This window comes from Podarcis bocagei (assembly GCF_964188305.1).
Source record: "Podarcis bocagei genome assembly, chromosome: 1".
NCBI classification, from domain to species: Eukaryota; Metazoa; Chordata; class Lepidosauria; order Squamata; family Lacertidae; genus Podarcis; species Podarcis bocagei.
Genome location: NC_138125.1, coordinates 104,614,101 through 104,639,703, shown reverse-complemented (window position 1 = coordinate 104,639,703; position 25,603 = coordinate 104,614,101). Strand labels below are relative to the sequence as shown.

The 25,603-nt window shown below is 40.9% G+C and overlaps 2 long non-coding RNA genes across 2 annotated transcripts in view; one reads left to right on the top strand and one right to left on the bottom strand.

Annotated features, from left to right (window-relative positions):
* Positions 1-613: 613 nt before the first annotated feature.
* LOC308572282 overlaps positions 614-25,603 on the bottom strand; it is a 118,473-nt gene continuing 93,483 nt past the window's right edge. The window contains exon 2 of the long non-coding RNA XR_014001658.1: positions 614-695. This is a non-coding gene — a long non-coding RNA (uncharacterized lncRNA). The remainder of the gene's footprint in view (positions 696-25,603) is intronic.
* Positions 7,344-25,603, top strand: part of LOC308572247 — a 40,387-nt gene continuing 22,127 nt past the window's right edge. Inside the window, exons 1-2 of the long non-coding RNA XR_014001651.1 lie at positions 7,344-7,532; positions 10,849-10,959. This is a non-coding gene — a long non-coding RNA (uncharacterized lncRNA). The remainder of the gene's footprint in view (positions 7,533-10,848; positions 10,960-25,603) is intronic.

Genomic DNA, 25,603 nt, shown 5'->3' with positions numbered 1-25,603 from the left:
CAGGACGCCCCAAAGAAACAGGGTATATGAGGCAGTTAGCTGGGAACAGTGGGAGGATGCTGAAGAAACAATTCTAGGAGTGACTAATTTCTCTGACGGTGTGGTCCTAATCTAATTATATGACTGCAAGTAGTTAATCTTTGGGGTAGGCTAGCATTCAGACAATGCCAGCTGACACCAGGAATGGGTTAACATAATGGAGTTTTATCTGTAAGAAGGATTATACCCTAATACAAAATAGATTCTAAAGATTCCAGAAACAAGCCTACTTTCCACTGGCAAAGTTGTGAAACCATTAGTCAGCGGGAAGCACTCGCATAGGTGGGATTGAAGACAAAGAATGGATGTATCTGAAGAAGTGTGCATGCACACGAAAGCTTATACCAAGAACTAACTTAGTTGGTCTTTAAGGTGCTACAGGAAGGAATTTTTTTATTTCGACTATGGCAGACCAACACGGCTACCCATCTGTAAAAAGAATGGATTGTACTCCTTACTCTCTTATTCCCCGAATATCGTCAACTTCTCTTCCTTGGCCTATGCAAATCAATGCATCAATGGTGACTGGGAGTGGCTGCTGGGACCACATAACACCGGTTCTGAGAGATCTGGATTGGCTCCCAGTACGTTTCCGAGCACGATTCAAAGTGTTGGTGCTGACCTTTAAAGCCCTAAACGGCCTCGGTCCTGTATACCTGAAGGAGCGTCTCCAGCGCCGAGGGCCTTATGGCGGTTCCCTCATTGTGAGAAGTGAGGCTACAGGGAACCAGACAGAGGGCCTTCTCGGTAGTGGCGCCCGCCCTGTGGAACGCCCTCCCATCAGATGTCAAAGAGATAAATAATTACCTGACATTCAGAAGACATCTTAAGGCAGCCTTGTTCAGGGAAGTTTTTAATATGTAACGCTGTACTGTTTTTAACATTGATTGGGAGCCGCCCAGAGTGGCTGGGGAAACTCAGCCAGATGGGCGGGGTATAAATAATAAATTATTATTATTATTATTATTATTATTATTATTATTATTATTATTATTAATAATCTTCAGTAACTGATTGGTCAGGGATCCCTAAATGAGTCCCACCCCTCCTCAGGCGGGAGGTAGTACCTATCTTGATTTTTGCTGAAAGCCTAGAAACGGACTTCCTCATTTTCTATCATCTCCTGACTTCTCCTGATTTCCCCCCTAAAAATAGATGCCCACTTTGCATAATGCATGGCACTTATTTCTCCTTGCTGTAGCTGTTTCAGTTCTCCATTTCCACTGGACCTCTGTGGTCCTTTCTTGTTTTTCTAAACATGTGTACCCAAATATACAATAATATTTTTGCAATTTCAGCTATCAATGCTCTTATACTATCATGGGGAGCATGTGCGTGTGCATGTGTGCACACACACATATCAGGACTTCTGTAGACTTACAAAATTGCTGGTGGGAGCAAGTGAAATAACCTATATAAAAAGGAAAAGAGATTGAGGATGAACCAAGTGAGAAATATATAATAAAAGAGTGAAACTGTTTCCAAGTCAGTATCATTTTGATTGCAGCAGAAGAAGAAAAAATATGAAATGTATAGGGAAATTCATCTCTTTGAATTTTTCACCTGTTCAGTGAAAACTAAGCATCATTGTCTTGTCATCAGGACTAGCTAAATTGTATACAGGATTTTCTCTAATGAACAAGCATGGCAATAATCATCAATTGAAGCAAGAAAATATAGGTACATTGCTATTCCATATAAAGGCAGAAACTGCTCTAAAACTTGACTGGAATCTATACTCAAGTTGCTGCTTCATCAAGATATAACTTTAACTTATGATCAGAACTAACAGTAAAGGCATTTGGAAAATGATGAATAAACCAGTGTTTCCCAACCTTTTTTGGGCAAAGGCACATTTGTTTGAAGAAAAAAATCTCGCGGCACACCACCATTACAGCCCTGTGACGTCAGCGCACAGCGTCACGCCGGGAGGGACGCACGAAAGTGAAAGTTTTCAATTTTTTCCCCTCCCCCTTGCTGGGGAACCTCCAAGCTTTGGGGGTGGGGGGGGAGGAGGCAGCGCAGCAAAGCGAGGGACTGAGGGACGGCGGCAGCTGAGGCGGCGGCGGCTGTTGTGGTGGTGGCGGCGATAGCGGGCGGAGGAGGGGGCGGCGGCGGGGCCGAGGTGGCCGGCGGTGGCGGGGGAGGCAGCGGTGGGTGGAGCAGGAGGGCGGCCGAGGCCGGTGAGGGAGTAGGGTTGCCCGGGGCTTGAGGAGCCGTCGCCGGGAGTTGCTGCTGCTGTTGCTGCTGCTGCTGCCCGGACATGCCGGCCTCCTCCTCGTCCGCTGTCTCGCGCTCCTCCCTTTTGCACGCGCTGCCCCGCCGCCGCCCCATTGGCTGGGTCCTGTCAGCTGATCTTCCTGTGTGTGTGTGTGAGGGGAGAATGGAGAGAGAAACCTCGGCACCACCACCGCGGAGCCGCCCCCGGCTCGACGCGGATCCTCGCCGCCGCCGCCTCTCACCGCCCGACTCGCCCGCCTCCCTCCCACGGCACACCAGCCAACCTCTCACGGCACACTAGTGTGCCGCGGAACACTGGTTGGGAAACACTGGAATAAACTACCGGTATGTCCCTGCAATGGTAGCTTCAGGTGTTTCGTTAGGATTTTTGTTGTTGCTGAAAAAATAGTATATAATACCTGAAGTATGTACAGTTTTCTCTGTGCGGCCTATATACCTTTAAAAACAACAACAACAACCCATTTGGAATTCAGCAAACTGAAATATTTGAAGGTAAGTTCTGTAGATGTTGTTCTGAATTTAATGAGCCATTGTTAGGAAACAACCACATGGTTATTTAAGTCAAGTGGGAGGTACATGCAAACTGACTTTTAAAGAAAGCATAGTAGATCTTATAACTATAATGGGTGCCTGTTTTTTTTTCTTGAATTGCCATGTTGGCAAAGAAGAGATTGCACAGACTGATAGCAAATGAGATCCGTTCAGATCATTTCCCCCTCCCTCTAGGAAAGAGAATTAGCTCTTATATTTAACTCTATAAATCCTAATTTTAGCATAGCAGGAAAAAGCCAAAGTCATGCTGAAAAGCAAGCTGTTGCTTCAACATGGAATCAGGCAGAAGCTGCATATGCTTCCTTGTTCTTAAGCAGAACATTCTGTGAAACTTTACTAACCGGTGCAGCTTAACACAGACTTTTTTTTTTTAAATAGCGCAAGGGGTGGGAGAAAAGAATGAAATTACAGCAAGCTGTTTTTTGAACCAGTGGGGATAAAACAACTCACTTTGTTACCTAGGAATCTTCAAGGTAAAGGTTTTGTGTTCTTAGGCACTGTACTCACTCAGTGTGCTTGTTAACCTTTGGCAGATGGATTTTTTGAAAAAAACGAATCTTTTCTCTAGTCTAAAAGGCTGTTTTAATATTTAAAAAATATTAGTTTATAGTTTCCATGCAATTGCTCCAGCCACAGGGCTTTCATTTCTTTGATGTGCATCTCTGTTCCAGCTGGTACCCCAACCACTCCTGCTGTCTCTTAGCCCTGAGTAAGGTTTCCGTCTTTGTTCAAGCTAGTGCAATTCAAGATTTGTCTTCATCTCTAGTGAGAGGAGCTTAATTTTCATTCTAAAAAGAGTGTTTCTGCAATAAATTTGCTTTTTCCTGTGAAGGAAAATTTCCATTCACATTTTTAATCCTTCTCTTCTCTTCTCTTCTCTTCTCTTCTCTTCTCTTCTCTTCTCTTCTCTTCTCTTCTCTTCTCTTCTCTTCTCTCGCCTTCCAGCCCTGTAGATTTATATTGCTTTCAGATACTAATAGCGTCTGTGCCCTCTGCATTAAGGCTATATAATAGCAGGGTTAAACTATTCACTGGGCCAAAGTTATCCGATAGGTTCCTGATACTAATTACTCCAGGAGGACCCTCAGCCATTTGTCATTAGAACTGTAATCCAGTTTGAAAATATCTACGTTGATGTGCCCTGAGTGCTCACTGGAAGGACAGATCCTGAAGCTGAGGCTCCAATACTTTGGCCACCTCATGAGAAGAGAAGACTCCCTGGAAAAGACCCTGATGTTGGGAAAGATTGAGGGCACAAGGAGAAGGGGACTACAGAGGACGAGATGTTTGGACAGTGTCCTCGAAGCTACCAACATGAGTTTGACCAAACTGCGGGAGGCAGTGGAAGACAGGAGTGCCTGGTGTGCTCTTGTGGTCTCTTCCAACTCTATGATTCTATGATTCTATAGGAGTGCTCTGATGGTGTTTCCTGCTTGGCAGGGGGTTGGACTCGATGGCCTTTGTGGTCTCTTCCAACTCTATGATTCTATGATTCTATAGGAGTGCTCTGGTCCATGGGATCACAAAGAGTTGGAAATGACTAAACAACAACACATCTGAGGAACTTTAAAAAAAATCTCGGTTGTTTTGTTGTTTGTGCTGGGGTTGCTGCTGGGTTTTTTTATCTTTAATTTATATCAGGGTTTCCCAAACGTGGGCCTCCAGCTATTTTGGACTACAATGCCCATCATTCCTGACCACTGGTCCTACTTGCTAGGGATGATGGGAGTTGTGGTCCAACAACAGCTGGTTTACATCATGTTGTGCTTTATGTGGAAATTGTTCAGGTTGTTGTGTATTTTTGAATGTTTTATCTATTGTTTATGACTCCGTTTGTTATGTTGTAGTTATGTGTTTCTTTCATGTTGTACGCCACCTTGAGCAAGGGTTGAACTGTGGAAAGGCAGCATACAAATTACATTGTGCATGTATGTAGAGCAGAAATGAAACTGCTCAGGGGAAGAAGAAAAAAAACAGTAATTAGATTGTGCAGTCTTCTCATTGTTTCAACCTGAGCTTCCAATCTAGGCACAGCATAAGATCCCAAGGGTGTGAATTGGGAGGCACTGAATCCTGTCAGTGAGGTGAATATCTACCTCCCTGAGAGACAAACAAACCCTTGAAATTGTCATTGCCAGAATTTATCAGTTCATCTCCAAAACCATAATAGAAACATACACACATGCTCATTTTGATGTACAATGGTCTGGAGTTTGATTCTTCTTTCTAGGCAGGAGACCCTTTTAAAAAAAATAAAAAGATATGAGGCTTTCTAACCAGGGGTGTGTTTGTTACTTATCTTTCTCAGCCAGCAAAGGACTTAGCAACTATTATTGTAGTAGCCAAGATAATGCCTTTTGTAAGTAAACTCTGTCATTGACATTGCATCTGACTGTAGAGTAACTTGGAATGTCATCATTCATCATAGCAACACATGATGGCACTTCCTTGTTCTATATCAGTACGCCAGCAGACAATAGACATCAATAAACATTATTGCCCCCCTCAATAAACTGCAGTGATGTGCCATCTTTTTACCTAAACAACCAAACACTGAAGACACAGACCATGTTAATTTGCTCTACTTCCTGTCCTTCTAAAGAGTACCAATGACTAGATGAACCCTTATGGTTTAGAATCTAATATTAGAAATGTGTTATTTTTCTGCTTCCCCCTTCCTTATGTTTCTGGTTATCTGCAGATTGTGTGTCTTCCTGTGATGATGCTACAGTGTACAAGACAGAATTTGGACCAGAATAACCCTTAGAAAAATCAAAGGTTCCGTTATTCTATTATCTATTGCCCATTCACTTATAAATCTGGCAGCGCTCCACTCTACAGTCCTTGACACGGAAATGAATGAGGAAGTCCGTGCTTATGGAGTTCCATGTGCACAGAAGAAGTCCACTGGCTTTGGAACATGGCATGCTAAGTTTCAAAACAAAACTTTGACCAATGAAGCATTGACGTGTTCAGCATTATATAACTGTACTACTTTGCCACGCTGGTCATTCTCATTCTCTTTGTTTCTTCCATCAAAAATGCTATGAACAATTCTTCTCTATTGCTCAAGGACCAAGGTAATAGAACTAGAGAAAATGTGGTGTGAAATACAAGGAGAGAAAACTTAGAATAAATATTAAGAAAACATGGATTTGTGCAATTGTAAACGTAAGTTGCTCAGAACAGTTCAGTCACAGAATGAAATTGAGATAGAAAGGAATCTGGCGAGATCAGGCATTAATGTAGGGGAGAAGCCCACCAAAATTAATGGAAAAGAAGCTTCTGTTAAGCTCTGCTGAACTCCAAATGGAAATTGCAGGAACTGTGCTAACTGGATCCATGCTCTCCATTCCACCCTGGTCACTTTCCATGCGTGGCAAGAGAAGATCACCTGTAGACTATCTGCATGACTTAAAACCATGCAGGATTCCAAGTCACTGCACACAACTACAGCAAGGCTCCCTGCTGCAGACATTTTCCTTCCATGTCTGGAGGGTAAGGGGACCAGGCGACACATAGGGAGGGGTCAGGGTGCACTGCTCAACCCTTTTCTTCAAGCAATGGTCATTATGTTGGTACATAATACCTGGCTGGGGGTTTGCTTTGTTCTGAATCCAGATCTTTCCCACCTAAGACCACCACACAGAGATTCTTGTGTTCCTTATGAATTTTGTACAAAGATTTTGCATCTGAGGCGTTTGGTCCCATGCATTTTGCGCACTCGGAATGTATCTTGGATCTTTATATAGCATCAGAGTAGCTCCGCCAGTTATTGTCTGAGGAAAGACAATCTGAATAAACTGAGGGTGAAATGCACATACCTAAGAAGACTCTGGTGACGACTCCCAGGTGAATATTTGTAGAACTGTGCTGCAAAGTTTTGAGCTCAGACACCTGTGGCATCACCGTAGCTTAATGAAGTGATGTCAGATTTTGGTTACTGTGTCCATTTTCTTTTCTTTTCTTTTTAAAAATGTTACTTTATTGGTATATTTGCATGTCTTCTACTTGCTATCTACTGGAATACAATTGTTCATTCATATCTCTACAACTACCTTTAAATTACACTTGCAGAAGAATTTGCCTGACGTCACATGAGTATAAACTAAAGTCTGAAGATGGATTCTGAGCATATTCTGTAGAACATTAATAAGGAAACCTTTCTGCAATGGGAAAACCCCAATATGATGCATGAAACTACTCCATGTTCTAGACTGAATGCTCAACTTTTCAGTGTGACTGAAAAAAATAACAAATCATTCTATAGTTTCTCTTTTCTAGTGAAGAGCGACAGGTCCTGACTGACATTTGAGTCATTATTTTCTTTCTCTGTACTCAGGACCGACAACTTCTGACTGGCATGTTTTAAAGAAATTATGGACTCTGTCCTATATAGTTATGATAGTGTGTGTCTGTCTGTGTACACAATTGCACAGAAGCCACATGATCACTGTAAGCTGCACATGTACATTCAGTGTTCCAGACTGTGAACAGCCTGGAGATGACAGGAACAAACAGATGGAGATAGAAATAGGAGAATCCCATCCTGTCAGAAGATGAATGAGCTGAGCCTGTTATGACGTGAACCATGGCCGACCAAAGCAAGGTGGAATCAAAGGGCAAGCAACGTTTCTCAGTACACGCTTCACAGCTCTGACCACTGAGGATCGGCATGATTATCTCCAGACAAAATAACTGTGAGTAAAAGGCTTACATACACTTAAATTAAACACAGCAGGGATCCCCCCCCCCCGGTAATCTCTGTTTGCATTTTACTTTCTGCTAAGAAGGAAATTGCTTGGACTTGGAACATTTCATTTAATGGCATTTTTAGTTACCTTTTGTACTTCTAATGCCATAGACTGAATTCACCTCAAATTACCCAGGAAGGCATAGGAAACTTTTGTCCTTTATTTTTTAATTGCAGTGGCTTCCTTACCAATTTTTCTGAATTCAATGCGTTTTTTAAAACATCCCTGTAGTTGAAACCTAATTATCCCAATCTCTCGATGAAGTATGGCTAACAATGCAAACCCCATTTAGGTAATTTATTTGGTGAAAGGGAATAAATGGAATGCAGTTGAACTAATGATATACAGGTACATGTTTTCATTTCCAACACACACACACACACAGAGAGAGAGAGAGAGAGAGAGAGAGAGAGAGACCCTCCCCCTCTCTCTACCAGCTATGACAGAAGCTGCATCTTTTGCAAATGCTTTGAAAGCATATTATATGCTAATGCTATGACAGTTTATGCATCTACATGTCATTTGCAGTGTGAGGTAAACTCTGTATACCAGTTTCTTTCCTAAGCAGCATGGAGAGCTTTTGTGTTGTAGTGTCCATATCACCATTTTTAGTCTCAGTCATGAATGAGGATTATGGCCTGCACCCAAGAATGAGGCACGATTGAAGATCATGGCTGGTAATTGTACTCCATAAGATACAATGGAGAAGGGTTATTGAGTTGAGACACATTAGTAGCTGAACTAGCATTCAAGATGCCCCAGTAGTTTAATCTTGCAGACCACCTGGTCCTGAGAACCTAAATTCCAAGTATTGGAGAAGCCTTAACAATTAATTGCCGGTTGCTATAATTTTTCCTCATTTGCCATATTAAAAAAGGTTGAAAAAGTCATGTAGCAGGTCCTATGCCATAGCAAATTTTAAAAAATAAATACTAACCAATGATTAAACATATATAACACCTATAACAGATTTTCAGGCAAGCCTACCTTTCCCTTCAGGTGTTCCTGTAACCTGTCTTTTGTATTTTCCCCTTGATTTTTTTTTTTTTTTGAATATGTGCCTAATTAAAACTTTACATTTAAAGGTACAGGTGCTAGTCCTGCAAAATGTTACAGTAGATTTGTTGTGAAGTGCCCTGGTCCACAGTTGTAAATTCTGGCCACAATCAGAGCGCATCATATGCCTTCTTCTTCTTCTTCTTCTTCTTCTTCTTCTTCTTCTTCTTCTTCTTCTTCTTCTTCGGTGACCACCCATAGCAAAGTAAGATTGTCTTCCATGAACACAGTTTTAACAGTGAGTCTGTAAAGAGACTCCTGGAGACCAATTCTGGATCCATTCAGTCTAGTCTTCAGTCCAGCATTTCCCCATCTATGGCTAACAGTCAAGGCTCTTGTGTGATGGTGAATAAGTGTCCCTCTTACAGGTGCATAGGCAAAGGCACACTGAGACCAAGATCCAAGATCTGATAATACTTGGTTGTAGTCAATTAAGTTTTACTCAGAGTAGGCCTCCTGAAATTAACTAAATAGGGCCCATTAATTTCAACAGGTCTGCTCCAAGTAACATTTACAGGGTCAGATTTAAGGGGCTGGTTTTGACCTTTAAAGCCCTATGCGGCCTAGGACCCACGTACCTATGGGACCGCCTCTCCTGGTATGCCCCGCAGAGGACCTTAAGGTCCACAAATGACAACACTTTGGAGGTCCCAAGTCACAAGGTGGTTAGATTGGTCTCAGCTAGGGCCAGGACCTTTTCAGTACTGGCCCCGACATGGTAGAACACTCTGTTACAAGAGACTAGGGCCCTGCGGGACTTGACATCTTTCCGCAGGACCTGCAAGACAGAGTTGTTCCACCTGGCCTTTGGTTTGAACTCACTCTGACCCTTATGTTTCCCGCCCCTTATGGTTTTGATCTATGGGCTACAGTGGTGCCTCGCAAGACGAAAAGAATCCGTTCTGTGATTCTCTTCGTCTAGCAGTTTTTTTCGTCTTGCGAAGCAAGCCCATTGAAGGATTAGCGGATTAGCGCTATTAGCGCTATTAGAGACTTTTAGAGGCTTTTAGCGGCTTATCTGCTGATCAGATCAGCTGATAAGCGGCTTAGCGCTATTAGCGCTATTAGCGGCTTATCTGCTGATCGGATCAGCTGATAAGCAGCTTAGCGCTATTAGCGCTAATAGCGGCTTATCTGCTGATCAGATCAGCTGATAAGCGGCTTAGCGCTATTAGCGGCTGTTAGCTACTTTTAGCGGCTTATCTGCTGATCCGCTCAGCTGATAAGCGGATTAGCGGCTTAAGAAAAGGGGGGGAAAGGGGGGGAAAACAGCAGGAACTCGCAAGACATTGTCGTCTTGCGAAGCAAGCCCATAGGAGATTCATTTTGCGAAGCACCTCCAAAACGGAAAACTCTTTCGTCTAGCGAGTTTTCCGTCTTGCGAGGCATTCGTCTTGCGGGGCACCACTGTACTATTAAAATGAAGCTGCATTTTAAATCATATTCTAAACCATATTTTAAATTATGTTTTTATTGTAATTTTACTGGTGTTAGCTGCCCTGAGCCTGACTCTGGCTGGGGAGGGTGGGGTATAAAAACAATTTATTTATTTATTTATTTATTTATTTATTTATTTATTTATTTATTTATTTATTTATTTATTTGTTTGACTACCTCCTGATGTGTTTAATACTCTCTTGCACATGCAAATACAAACACGCACTAGTACTGATAGGCCTCCCAGCTCCGATCTATGGCCTTTCTCCTTGAAATGCAGTCTGTGTACTCAAGAAAAATCTCTGGCTTCCACCTATCCTGACTGAAATCCCATCATGAAATTCCTTTTAATTTCCACCCCTGAGTTTAGTGCAGTTGTTCCCTTTGGTTGTGGCATCAAGTGGTTCCCTATTAGCATGCATATTGATGCTGATTATTAGTATTTGAGGGTGATGTAGACATACATTTCCATACAATACATTTTCACAGCATGATTGGTTACCCTCCCCACAAAAGCGTCTCCTGACTGCTGTCTAAGGAGATGAAACAGTTTTGTTTCATGCCGTGCCAAAAACCATCCCACAGTTTTTTGAAACTTTTCCTTCCCCATGAAAACGGCTTCCATTTTCCTGCCTCCTCTTCAAGACACTTTGAAGACTTCATTTTTTGAAAAAAATGACTGGCTGTCAGGCACACAGCAGGTAGCCTTTCTTCACCTACCCTGTACTCACAAGAAAGCCCAGATGAGAATGCCATGGTTCTTCCCCAGGAAACAAGGACACCCACCCAAGGATGCAACAGAGTGAAGGTCACTGGAGAGATTATTTGTAGAAGGAAAGAGTAGACACTCACAAACACCTCTGGCCACCTTGAAAGTAAGGTAAGCGGAACAGAAGCCCTTTACCCCACATGAGAATTTTACTGAAATTTTCTCTCTTGTTGGATCATTTTTCATATGCAATGACTCTTCCTATTGGCTTCTGGAGAACGAAACAAAAACAAAAACAATCTGCCTGAGAAACATTCAGTCCAGCCCTAGTTTCAATTATAAAGCCATGAATAAGAATGAATGTCTGAGTGCATTGAATTTTTTTAATTCTCCCTCAGTTTATTTTTTGTTGTTGTTGTTGTTCCAATAACTTGTGAAACAGCCTTAGAGGAGGTCAGTTCATTGGCCTACTTAACACACTACTGACTACTCTGACTGGCAGCAGTTCTCAAAATTCTCAGGATGAGGTCTTTAAAGCCCTGCTGTCTGGAATCCTTTTAATCTGGAGCATCCAGGAATGAAATATTGCTGGTATTATTACTGCGGAATTTGAAGTGACTGGATGCATGAAAACTGATTCCTTTTGGAAGGAAGCATTGTCCAGAGCAGAAGAAACTCCATGAGAGCCAGTGTGGTGTAGTGGTTAAGAGCGGTAGACTCCTAATCTGGTGAACCGGGTTTGATTCCCGGCTCCTCTACATGCAGCTGCTGGGTGACCTTGGGCCAGTCACATTTCTCTGAAGTCTCGCAGCCCCACTCACCTCACAGAGTGTTTGTTGTGGGAGAGGAAGGGAAAGGAGAATGTTAGCCGCTTTGAGACTCCTTAAAGGGAGTGATAAAGCGGGATATCAAATCCAAACTCTTCTTCTTCTTCATGATTCTGTAAATGAAATATAAAATGGAATCCATGATTCTGCAAAATAGATGTAAGTTTTTAAATAAATAAATACAGTTAGGTTTAAGGTATAGGACAAAGTCATTTGTCACTTCAAGATTTTACACTGAAAAACTAGAGCATTATAAGCATTACAGAGAAGTTGTGATGATGATCATGATGATATAGTTAGTATATTTAGTATTACTATTATTCACAGTAGGCTTCTTGTCTGCTAACATGGATTTATTTATGCAGATCTCAAAAGAGTTTCAACTTATCCTCTCAGGTTTACAGACAGTTAAACACATTATTAGGAGATGTGATTGTTCAATGCACCAACACCCAGGTATCACCCAACTTCATTACTACCTGATTAATTAACCTGTTTAAAGTGTGAAAGTTGGCACCTTGTCATTAGAATCTATGTATGGGAATAATTAATGAGAAACTATGAAATAATTTGTTCCTCAATTAAAAAACCTGAAGGAAGAGGCTTTATTTTATCTCATTATTCTTGTTTCCTGTTATCACCTATACAAAGCCAAGAGGAATTTGCAAAACTTACTGTCTGTAGAGGAGGGGGAGGCTTTGAAACATCTCAAAAAAGCAGTTCACAGATCTTTAATAAAATGTGGTGTTATCCAACAGCAATAGATAAGCCAAGAGGGTTTCGGGAATAATCAATTCACCAGGCAGCAGAATTTGAATTCCCTGTCCTTTCTTTATTTGTCATGGCTCATTCACTTTCCAAATGAACAAAAGGTTCAAGGAGCACATGTAATAAAATAGATGGCCATAACATTACTTGGTATCTTATAGTTTTATAAATCCAAATATGTCTATTTTGTGCAATAATTCACACAAGCAAATTTTAGTACATATGTAATCTTGCCACAGATTGCTAAAGTATTTGTTGCTTACCACATGGTTCCTTTGAAATCAAAGAATTTTTAACGGAAAGGAGACCGACATAGAAAACTATTTCTGAAATGCCCCATATTGTAGAATATGTGATTCATTCAGCTCCAATTTATGAAATATCCTCCCCACTCCCACATTGGATTTGCAAAAGATAATTTGGTCAACAAGCTAAACTTATGTTTCACATTTCTTCTCTCACTTTGAGGGGTACTTCCTGATCCATGTTTTATAGTCCAGGCATTGGGAGATATGGACTGCCCCCTTATTTAACTGCAGTCCTTTAGTTTTTGGGTTATGTTGACAGGAAAATTATATTCAGCATGTATAGAGAAATAGGCTATTGAAAGAAAGTTTGTTATATGATGAATCAACATAACTTATAAATTGCTTGGGATTCTGATACCAATTCAAGAAGTAAGGACTGAAACTCAAGACCAAAAAAGCAGTTCCTTTCCTGTTCTATCCAGCACAGCTGTGGTTTAGGACTGGCTTGCAAATGCACGTTTTCTCTGAAATTTGGAAGAAAAAATAGCAAATTGCCTTCAGAGAACTACTTGTTGAGAGGGAATTCAGGAGAATTCTAGACTGTCGTCAAGACAACAGTGGTAATAAATTCAAATCATTGCCCACTATATTCCAAAGCAGAAAAAATTAAATAGTGTTCTCTACAGATTAAGAGATGTTCAGAAATATTACAGTCCACCTCTAATTACAAGTCTATTTGCCAATAAGGACAACATTAAACATCTCACAGAGTGGTAGATTTCTTCTGCTGCTGCTTCACATCAATCATCCATTTGCTTAATCTTTCCTTTTTCTAAGAATTATAAGAGATTACAGGCTATTGCCCCTCAGGAAAGCCATACAGGGTCTTCAGAAGACAAAACAGGCTGTCTTCCTGAAAGGCATTACTATCAGGGAAAATGTTCTACAGTATCAATACATATTTTTAAAAATTGATTGTCATTAAACAACTTAATACTAATCTCTAAAGACAGCATTTAGTTCTGGATAAGGATGTTCGGTGCAATTAAAATATGGTGTAAATTAGGCATGTTGTGCATATTTATTCAGAAAACCCATAGTGGAAGTAAAAAAAAATTAAAATAGCTCTATTCCTCTCAGTCATGTTAGTGGATTTTTAAAGATTAAACTTCTCACATTTGGGATGTGTGTCTATATGTGTGTTGCTCTTTTAGAAATAATTCACATCAGCTAAGCCGCAATTTATTACAAGGTTTCCCAAGACAAACGACTCCATTTCCAGTGTTATCCAAACAAAATGGTTTTTTTGGTCAGTCTGGTCGGTACCCAGTTCTAGTGGTCTCCTGAGTTCAAAGGGACGACGGTGGTTTCTCTAAACCTCTTTTGCAATCTGAAAGTTCCATCTTTACAAAAATAAACTGGCTACGTCTTAAAATGGTCTGCAACAATATTTTGAAAGAAGAGAGCCGAAGGAGGTATTACAGGCTTTTATTCTCTCTCGTGACAAATCACTTCTACATTAGCAGGCTTTGTGTTACAGTTATTTTTATAAGCTGCCTTAGGAAATGGTGGTCCCCTTGTCTGCAGTTCTGCATGGATAAGTAAGGTTAGGACCAGTGATTTCCATAAGGTGATGCATATGGCATCAGAAGTGAACGGTCACTCATTTTACAGGCTCTAGAAGGACTGAAAGGGGGAAACTGAGATGAGCAACCTCAACCCATGCATTTTATATGTATCCAGGGCCGTCTCTACCCAGGGGTGCAAGGGGTGTGGGGCACCCGGGTGCCGAATTCTGGGGGGCGCCAGGTCCCACTGCTGAAGCTGCCTAGCTCTTAGCTATCTACCTGTTATGAAATAATAAATAATTTTGATCAAGCTAGAAAAACAAAATACATATATACCTGGGTATTACCAAAATGTATACCTACTGTTTCACGAAAGGACTTCCGACTTCGTGCACTCATTTACCAAAGACGAGCAGCGCCAGTTTGGCAGGCGAGTCGACGACGGCGCTTGTCATTCTCAATGGCACCGTGCACACGAAATTAACTCTTACAAAATATTACGTTATTGAGCTGCTATGCGGCAGCGGGGGCAGCTGCACCTTTGACACGACTGATCTCACGGCGCCTGCCTGCCGGCTGCATGCAAGTTGCGTGAGATCAGCCGTGTCAAAGGTGCCGCTGACCCCGAGTGAAACATTGCAAATTATGTTTGAATTTCATCACTTACAGTTCAAATTCGTTTAGAGAAATCGTTAAAAAAAAATGTTTATTTTCGCTATTTTGGGGGCATTTTCTTTGACTAACTATTTCCTATTTAGGCCTCTACTACACATGCGTTTCAGCATGCGGTTTTAGTTTTCAATTTCTGCAAAAGCGCGCCTAGAGCACGCACACACTCTGAATTCCGCAAGCTGTATTTTTTCTTCTTTTTACAATGAATGCTAAGCAAGAAACGCATTTTGGAGTAATTAGAAATACATTCCAAAAGTTAAATTGGGGGCTAAACTAAATTTGGGGGCTCTGGGTGGATCTTTGCACCCCGGCAGCACATATGATAAAGACGGCCCTGTATGTATCTGTGAAATATATCCCAATAAGTGAGCAGAAAGTATAATTGCAGATGGGTAAAAGCAGCCATGGCAATTGGGAGGAGAGCAATTTACCTTACTGGGTCTGGGCCACAGCATTTCAGTGGATTCCATAGAAAATCCTCATTCTGCCAGATCATACCAGACCTGCCAGATATTTCTGTCATGCACTGATTACATTTTTGCTAAATTCTGAGCGAGCCAAGGAGAGCCTAGTCAAAGGAATTCACTCAACAGAATATGACCATATGAAGCTGCCTTATACTCTTTCAGTACCACAGTCTTCTCTAGGTGAAACTTCTGTTTATTGGTTCTCATCTAGTCCATTACCAAGGCAAGACAATGGCCCAGTACATCCACTGCATCACCTGCAGATGTAAAGGAGAAGTAGATCTGTGTATCATCAACATATTGCCGACAACTTACTCCAAAAACTCTAGATGAGCCCACTCATCTGTTTCATGTAGGTACTAAACATCATGGGGATAAGATCAAATCCCTGAGGAACCCCACATTTAAGGCTCTATGGGGCTAAAGAGCACTCCTCAAGCATCACAGTCTGGAAATGTTTATCCAAGTAGGACCATAACCACCACAAAGTGGTGCCACCCATCCCCAACTTAGACAGCTGCTCCAGAAGGATATCATGGTTAATTGTATTGAAAACCACTGAGAGGTTGAAGAGAATTAACAAGGTCACATTCCCCCTATCTCTGTCCCAACAAATGTCATCATAGAGGGTGACCAAAATAGTTTCTGTGCAGAAAAAACACACCAAAAACACACACCCCATAACCAGGCCTAAACCCCAATTGAAATGTATCAAGAAAATTGGTTTCACCCAAGAGTACCTGGATCTCAATCAACCACCTTGCAGAGAGCTTCACATGTAGTCACTGACACAAATGCATGCCCCTCATTCTGAAAAAATTACCAACCACCCCCTGGGTACATATACAAAAATTGCACTACAACATTGGCAACCTAACTCTGATGCTAAAACCAAATGTAGCCTAGGACTCCACCAACCCCAATGAAAACCTCATGCCATTCACTCAGTATCCACTTTGAAATTTGCTGTAGGTGAAACTGAGGAACAACCAGGGTTGTTCAGAAAGGCCCTCAGATAAATTGCCCTTGTTTTGTTGGGACTTGTGTGTGTGCGCACGCTTGCTTGCTTGCTTGCTTTCTTTCTTGCTTCCCTTTTGCCTGATGAGAAACTCCCTAAAATTCACTTCCCATTTTACTTTGGCTGAAATTTTGGCAGCAATTCCTCGGTGACATACTAAATGCAGACTTTGATACAATACCAACTGTGCCATTTCAAAGGGAACCTGAAGTACAATAATAAACATCTTACCAGCTAACACGCAAGATTTTGTTACAAAAGCCCATTTTCCATTCATCTGTGGGATGAATAACACACATAATAAACTCTTGGGCTAGAAGGTTGTTGCTTTTTTAAAAGACACACACACATACAAGAAAGAAACTCAAAAGGATCACCGGCAACAAATCTTTATAGAATAAATTATATGAATATGGCACAAACTGGGGAATTTAAAAGAGAGGATTAAGGGGAGAGGGATGGGGGTAATGGGAAAAAGCTGCAGTTAAATTCAGAAAAAAGACTGTTGTATCAAGAAAACAATGGCACAAAATTACTCATTTCTCTTGAGAGCCATTGTAATGAGAAGGGGAAACTGCTCCTGAACCAATTCTCTTCACAATCTTCCGGTCTTAAGCATCTGATCCTCTTAGGATGTCAGAATGTGGTTTCCCTAAATGCCTGCATAAGCATGTTTTGTGGAAGCTCCATTTGGCAGCAGGTGCTATTCAACTTCTTTTAGGCTTCTGCATCAAACAAAGGTGAGAAGAAAGGAAAAGGTTAGTTGAGACCTTTTAGGAAAGTTGATGAAAAAGCAGGAGTTTTGAAAACTGGGTTAAATGCATGACAGACCCTCCAAGTGTTCCTATTTTCCAGGGACAGTCCCAGATTTACAGAAGCCATCCCAGTTTCTGATTTGATCCCGGGATATATGAATCAGACCATAATCCTGATCAGTTATATGGAATTGCTACTCCTTTTTTCATATATTACCGATGACCATTTTGTCAAGAGCTGAATAAATAAGCATGTTGCAAAATTGTAATCCTAAAGAGGGGTTGCGATCTTCCAGTTCTACTCAGCTGAGCTGGCTTAGCCCTTTATAAGCATTTCTAAGATTTGACACTTATTTCACATGCAAGAGAGAGAGGAGAAAAACATGTTTGTTCTTTTTCACACTTGAGATCATGCCTTCATGGTACAAATGTAGATGAGGTGAATAAATTATTTGTGAAAATGAATCATTAGGGTGGAGGTACAAGCATAATATTTCTCTTGGCTAATTATAGTTAAAATAATAATTACAGGCTGCATAACACCACATGTAATAGTTTTATCATCAGTAAATGAATCTGAAATATATGGTACTTCTCTTATTAGACTGAGTTGGTGCAAACTAAGCTACAGTGTGATCCTATCAGTGGCAGACCTTGGGGTCTCATATTTCAGTAGCTTCCTGTGTGATGCCCAAGTTTGGTGGCCCCTGCCTTTCACCTTCCATTCAACATCATAGCTGTATTGCCCCTTGTGATGCCCCCGAGGCTCTAAGCCCAGTGCGATCAAACAGGTCACACTCCCCTAAATCCATCTCTGATCCTATGCATGCTTACAAAGAAGGAAGTCCTGCTGCATTCAATGTGACATAATCCTGAACAAACATTCTTAGGATTGTTCAGCCTTGTTCTCCTGCAGTTATCCACTAGTGTAAGAAACAGCCCTTGCCCTCCAGTCCAGAATACTAAAAGTGCAGTAGTAATTGTCACACGGTGCTACTACTCACAGAAATCTTACTGCAGTAGGCTCTTTCAGCACTGGTCAGTTGGTAGGTGGAGCAGAGACAGGGAAATTGTTGTCCCCATCCCCCCTGCAGTGTGCTTTGTCGTAGCTGGGAGGACTCTGTGAGCCATTATAGTGCAATGGAGTCATGTTATGACACAGAAGCCATCTTCTCAGCAAGATGGAGCAGCAACACTTAGCTCTCTGAGACCAGTGTAAGAATGCAGTGGCGTAGCGTGGGGGGTGCAGGGGGGACCGGCCGCACCGGGTGCAACATCTGGGGGTTAGGGTTAGGGGACGCAAATCCACGGGTTAGGGGGCGCAAATTACTTGCCTTGCCCCGGGTGCTGACAACCCACGCTACGCCACTGTAAGAATGGAAGCCTTAGGCAGACAGCTTTCCATGTCCTTGCTGAAATATTTCTGAGGGATCCATAAACATCCACATGCAAGGAAAGAAACAAATAAACTTCTTGGATATGAATCCATTGACTCCAACTAGAGTCAATGGACAACAATATGGGTACACGTTAACTGATAATGCAATGCGTCTTCTCTCATGGTGACTCTTCATGTCCCAGTGGAACGTGCAGCACCCTCTAAAATATAGAAGCTCCTACTGAAGCAGAGAGTTTCAAAGCAGCAAGTGTTTCTGAGAGTATCCACACTAGTGATTGGAACTTTTCACATAATAGGGAGTGCTATTTATTACGAAAGGAATGGAGAATCTCCGTGACAATATGGAGCCTGAAAACTGAAACAGTTTACATGTAAGTGATCTGAATAAACTACTTTCTGAGGCTTATACATAATGCCTTATTACTTATCTGCAATGCTCTGAAATTTAGAAGTCATCATCTTCAAGTAACAGAGAGACAAGTTGCGGAGTTAAATTATTCTAGATTGAAGATAATTGTGCAACAAGTTCAGATCTTGAAAAAGCAATGCATTCAGTATCTGTTCTAGGCATGGCTTTATGCTGGTTTTGACATTATTTCTGACCTAGTTGCTCTAAAAGAAACCAGGCATATGTATTTGGGACCAGATAATACATCTCCAGAAGGATTTGCTCCCTACCCCTATGCAGTTCTGAGACACAATATCAGCCCAATGCATTTTCTTGAAACATGGTATTTGCAAAGCATTGGCACTCTACATACAGAAGTATCCTTGGCTGCCCCTGGTATTCCTCAAGTTAGATGAAGGTGGGATACTGGTGGGTGGAAGAGAAGGTCTCTCTGAATTTGATCAATGAACTCAATTACAACCCCATTGCTAGGACTTCCATCCTGGCCTTACAATGATACATAGTTTCCCATGTACCTGGCAATTCTCTCCAATAAATAAGGGAGGACTCAAGAGCACTGACTTGCTTTCCCCCCTTTTATATTTTGTTCTCTCTTTCCCCAGTTTTCTATTCTCTCTCTCTCTTTCTCTCTCTTTACAGCTCTTCTGGGTCCCCAGCTGATTTTCTTCGCAAGGTTAGTTGCTAATACATTCCTAGCACCCATGCATTATTAATGCTCACCGCTCTCCAAGGTGGCAGTGACAAATAGGGAGCAAAATTCACTGACTAGTGGGGAATGTACTTTTTAGTCATGCTTGAATTTTTCAATCCATTCTGCTTGTTGAGGATTTTTCAGTAGAAGTACTGTAGCAGAATATGATTCCGCCAGAGCTAAGAAGAACTCTAGTCACCAGTGGAAAGATTATGAGTCAGGGCTTTTCCCAGGAGGCCTTGAGGGGGAGTAGTGCAAAAAGTACCTTTGATGTTTCCAGTAGCACGGAAGTCATTGTTTTTCCTCCCATGTAGTAAGTGGCAGTTTTGACTCTGAATCGACTATGCGTGCAGTCAAGTAAATTGTAATATTTTAACTAGGTTGCACAAGCCAGCTGTAGTATTCCCAGAAATAATACTGTGTGTATCATGAGAAGCATGCATATTTGTTTCTTGAGATGGAAAATTATTCGTTTTGCAATATAGAGAGGCTTTCTGTGAAATGGATTCAGTGAGGGCTATTGGCTACTATGAATCCCACCCCAGCTTGTTTTCTTAATGCAGAATAGCTTCATTGTGTACAGAAGATTTAGCAAATTCTTTTTTTAACATTACAAATAGCTGTTTGCAAATATAATGGAGTATTTTTACTGGGCATTTAAAATATGAATGGTCTGAACACATACTGGATCATTTGATGGACATTGTCCAGCTTGCTCTTCTTGCAACCCTGATTATAAGCAAATATATATTTGGATAAAAAGACCCATCCAGGTCCGAGGGCCTTCTGGCAGTTCCCTCACTGCGAGAAGTGAGGTTACAGCGAACCAGACAGAGGGCCTTCTCAGTAGTCATACCCAGTGGGAAAAGAAAGCTTATCAAGAATAAGAAATGAAAGCATAAATGATATTTGTGCAAATGGAAATGTAACAGACTGTAACACCAGAAAGGCACGGAAGTCAGAAAGAAGCCAAACAGTGGTGGAAAGAATAGCAATAAGTGTGTGTGGTGTGTGTGGGTGTGGGTGTGTGGGTGTGTGGTGTGTGGGTGTGCATGTGGACTCACAGTAGAAGCTGATGGATTGCATCCAACATCTGAATGACTCAATGAGTAACAGACAACTGAAACTAGTTTAGGCAGTATCTAATTTAGTTCAAGCTGTCAATAATTGAAATCAGAATGTTGCTATATTTAATGCTAATACAGAAACAGTGATTCAAAAGTCCACAATTCTTGAAAAGTCAGGCAAATGAATCTCTGGTGCCATTTCCCTAACATTGCCAAGTATGTGGAAATCATTTTTGATGATCTACTAGATATACCGTTTCCAATGGCCCCTTTAACAGAAGGAAGTTTTAGATTTTCTTTTCTGCATCTTCCAACCACCACAAGCCACACTACTGTTAAATATTAGCAAAAGAAGAATGCCATTTTCTGTCATATTATGGAGATTCCTTGGCTTACTACCTTAATAATTAGGGATGAGCAGCCTCCCATATTTATGGCCTGAAAATAATCCAGGCCTACCAAATTATTTGGCTTGAATCCCATGTATGTCTGGAAATAATACAGGAAAGGCCTGGATAATTTCTGGGTCACTCCTTCGTGAACTGAAATATGCTAGACTTGACAGAGTGCTGTGGGATGGTTGAGAATGTTGTCAACTCATGTTGGCTTACCAGACCTCAGCCTGGCTCAGCAAGGCCTAGCAAAGGGGTGCTAGTGATGGTGGGAAAGGTCCAGAGTCATTCTGAATGGAGGAGCAGCCATTTGGAGGTGAAATTGAAGGTTTCTCCTTAAGCAGAACCTCTGTCGGGATAGTGAGAAATGTGTAGGAAATCTGTGGGCACTCAGGAATTATGATACAATTCTATGTGCAAGAAGAACTTTCCTCTGTCTTTCAAAATATATCAGAGAACAACACAAATGGATAGAGATTCCTGCAAAAAAAGAGACATAAGAACAGTGTTTTTTTGGGGGGGTATACGTAGAGGTACGCATACCTCTAAACATTTTGTGAATCTTTGTACTTTGTCCATTTTCTTATTTATTTTTCCCTATTTGAACTATAAAATGGTGATTTTCTTGAGTCAAAATGAAAGTACATAATAATAATAATAATAATAATAATAATAATAATAATAATAATAATAATATATTTATAACCTGCCCATCTGGGCGGCTCCCAACAGGACATTTTTTAAAAAGAAAAAAGCACTGCATAAGAGGAAGAAGTCAAGAGGACCAACTCACCCCAAAACAAAACAGAAAACAAGAGTTAAGGAAACAAAATATGCTTTGCTTTACAGCAGCAATGGGGAGCTTGCAGCCTTCCAGCTCTCATTGTCTTTGACTATTGGTGCCAGATTGGGTTTGATGGGAGTTGTCCATTAAATTTGGAGGTACACAAGTTCCCCATCCCTTAAAGCAATGTCTGGGGGTCCTTTCCTTTCATGGCTTTACAAGGTTGACTTTGGCATGTTTTATTTTAGCTGGAGGGTGTGTTTTTAGTTGTTGTTTGGATGAGTTTAACATAGCAGTGAGAAGAAAGCAGGTAAAATAAAATTTGTGATGACTTTTTTTGGTGGCGGGGGGCAGTGAAATTGACCCACTGAATAAGGGGAAATTTTGCTTATTTCTCAAGGTGTGCATGAAACAATACCAATTATCACAGGAACTTATTTGAGCTGTTTCATTGAAATTACACGTAAAGTGAAATTTGAAGAGAATTTGGAGGTGAAACTTTAGAACGGTTTCAAGGAAAACGGGGTTTTCTTTATATTCTGAGGTTCTCATCAATATCACCTAAAGTGAAATTTCAAGTGACTGTGAAGATCCTGCCTCAAATGTCAGAGCAATTGATAAGGAAGCTAAAAGGGGCAGGGCAAGAAATAAGTCAACCTTCTCAAGTGGATTTTGCATTTCCTAACAGAAATTAGGAAATTTGGGCAGACAATCCAGCAATTATTTATGATAGAAACACAATGTAGTTGCATAACATCTAATTAGTAGACATGTCCCTTTCAAACATTTCCTTTATTAAATGGACAACATAGTTATAGTTACATTTGGAAAACATCATATCAGACTCCTATAGATTTGTCCCTAAAAGAATGTAGGGAAAGAAACAGGTCATGACTCCTTGAAGCAATGCATACCACTGCACCTTTGGTTAAATCTCTCATTTCACCTGCCCTCTTGGCAGGGCAAACAAAGTCAAAATAAGATAAATTGCTCTTCATGCAGAAGATTAGATGGAATTGCAAAACCTTTTTTCTTCAACAGTTCTTATAGAATATGTCTATCTATTGGATACCAACATTTTGCCATATAGTTTCTGGGACTATGGAAATAATATTTGTTTTTTTAAAAAAATCCTACTGTTCAAATGTGGGTAAATAAAATCTCCACTCAGGCATAGCTATGGACTCCTTGAAATAAGAGATATAGTGTCAAGGACCATAAATTCTTCTTCTTCCCCCTGTATTTGGTTGTCATCTGTTTCTGTCTTCTGTAATTTATATCCATCTTTATCAACAGCTATGTGTGAAAGACATTGACAACCAAAATCCAGTGTTGGTAGCAGAATAAAATACATGGACATAATTATCAATAAGATTAACCAGTGTAAAATGGAATATTGTTCAAGTATTAGATTTAATTGATGAGTTTTCATTATCTCATGATCCGTATTTACTTTATTTCAAGGCCAATGGCTGTATGTGATCCCAGTCCCAAAGAGTGTATATAGGAGTCTTAAATTTCCCTTCCCCAGTTTCAATCAGAAATATATAAAATAAATAATTTAGAGATGCATGCATGCTTTTTAAATGTTGCTGATTTTACCTACCTATCATTTTTATTTTACATTTTGCACACCACTTAACTGTGGTGTCTCCCAGTTTATAATTTTTCCAGTCTTAGGTTCAGTTCACTCCATTTCTAGGTCTATTGCATATATATGGCCCCCGGAAAGCGCTTATTCAGAAACTGTTTTCATTCCAAAAATAAAAGCACATTGCAGATTGATTCCTCATTACCCTGCCGTGTGTCTTCTTGAAAACAGTTATAGGTGGTCCCCGCAATTTGTGTGTGAGAGTGTTTGCATCCATACCTGCCCAATGATGTTGTATGTGGATGTATACCAATATTATAATCTCCAATTCCTTCTTCATTCACCCAAGGTATGTGCGGGGAGTAAAACTCATGCATAGCCTAATTGAGGAAAGGGTTATCAAATGCATATCCACCCTTCTGGACAGCATAATCTGGAATCAATCTAAATTAAAAGCATTTGAAGATGAGCACAAATGATTCCAAATTCAGAAAAACTACATTTTTGTGTGCTACAGCTTAGTGTTTCGTCAGCCTTATTCCAGTACGCATTTAACCTGGCAGGATCCTGATTCCCCCATCTTTCCACTTTTTAAAAAACAAGAACCCTGCTACCCTGTTAGTTTTCAAATAGTTTCTTTTTAGATTACAGTGCTATAACACATTTACCTGGGAGTAAGCAGCTTTGAACACAATGGGGATTATTTCTGCGTAGATATACGCAGGATTGCACTTTTCGTTTTAGAGCTTTGACTGGTGTGTGTGTTTTAATTTGCATTGCTAGCCTTTTTTCATGTTCTTGTTTTTAAGCAGAAAGGTAGGATGGGAATACTAGGTTTATTGGATGACTAACAAAGCCCAGCAAGTGGAATCTTCTGTAACTGTCTGCATACAAAAGGAAAAGAAAGATGTGCTATGAAAAGGAGATGAATCAAAGAAGCAAATGAAGCAATAGCATCAGGACAGAAAGCTAGGGAAGGGACTCTCCCCCTATAACCAAACAGAACATGACTTCATCTCCAAGTATCAAATATTAGCTGCTTACTTGTTCTCAGATTACAGTGGTGCCCCGCAAGACGAATGCCTCGCAAGACGGAAAACCCGCTAGACGAAAGGGTTTTCCGTTTTTCAATGCGCTTCGCAGGACGAATTTCCCTATGGGCTTGCTTCGCAAGACGAAAATGTCTTGTGAGTCTTGAGATTTTTTTTCGCCCCCCCCTTTTTCTAAGCCGCTAAGCCTTTAATAGCCTTTTAGCAGCTAAGCCGCTAAGCCTTTAATAGCCGCCAAACCGCTAATAGCGCTAATCCGCTAAGCCGCTAATAGGGTTGCTTCGCAAGACGAAAAAACCGCTAGACGAAGATACTCGCGGAACGGATTAATTTCATCTTGCGAGGCACCACTGTACAAATATCACTGAAGACCAGATCAGATCTTCATTGTGGACTGTTATTTGCAACATTCATTGAGAAGGGACTTTTTGTAAGATCTGCACTGATATCTAGCAGTGAATGTGAAAACCTTATTCACGTATAGAGTAAAACAGCCATTGCACAGACCTTATTTATTCATAAGCCTATGACCCAAATTTGTTCCGCATCCTGGTGTAACCCCAATATCAGTGTAATCTTGCATATGTAGACATCCCACTCTCTCTGAAATTCTGATTATTCAAAGGAGGATGCTGTTGTTGTTTTAACATTCTAAGAACAGCTAGAACAATTACACAGCAGCTGAATTTATTCAGACAAACTACTCTCTCCTACCTCTTCTCCCTCCCATTAAAATCAAATTTACATAGCGCTTTCTTCATTCTTGAAATTTGATATAACCTTTAAGCATTACCCTGCCACAATGAACACCCACTTATAAATGTGTGTTGCTCTGGGGTGAAGGAACCAAACAGAGGCATACTCTGGTCAAAGAGTGAAGGCAATAGTCGAGACCTTCAGCTCCAGTCACCAAATGCGGCCCCCAAGCCTCTCTCTCTGGCCCTCAGGACTCACTCGTCTCACGCCCTCCCCCACCCACTCTCTCCATGCAGCTTTTCACTCTCCTTGAATGTTTTTTGCCTGGGTGGAATGGGTCTTTTTCTTTTTTAAGCATTTCAAAGAAAATTAGAACATGTAGGATAGAACAAGCAACAAGAACCCCAAAGAAAA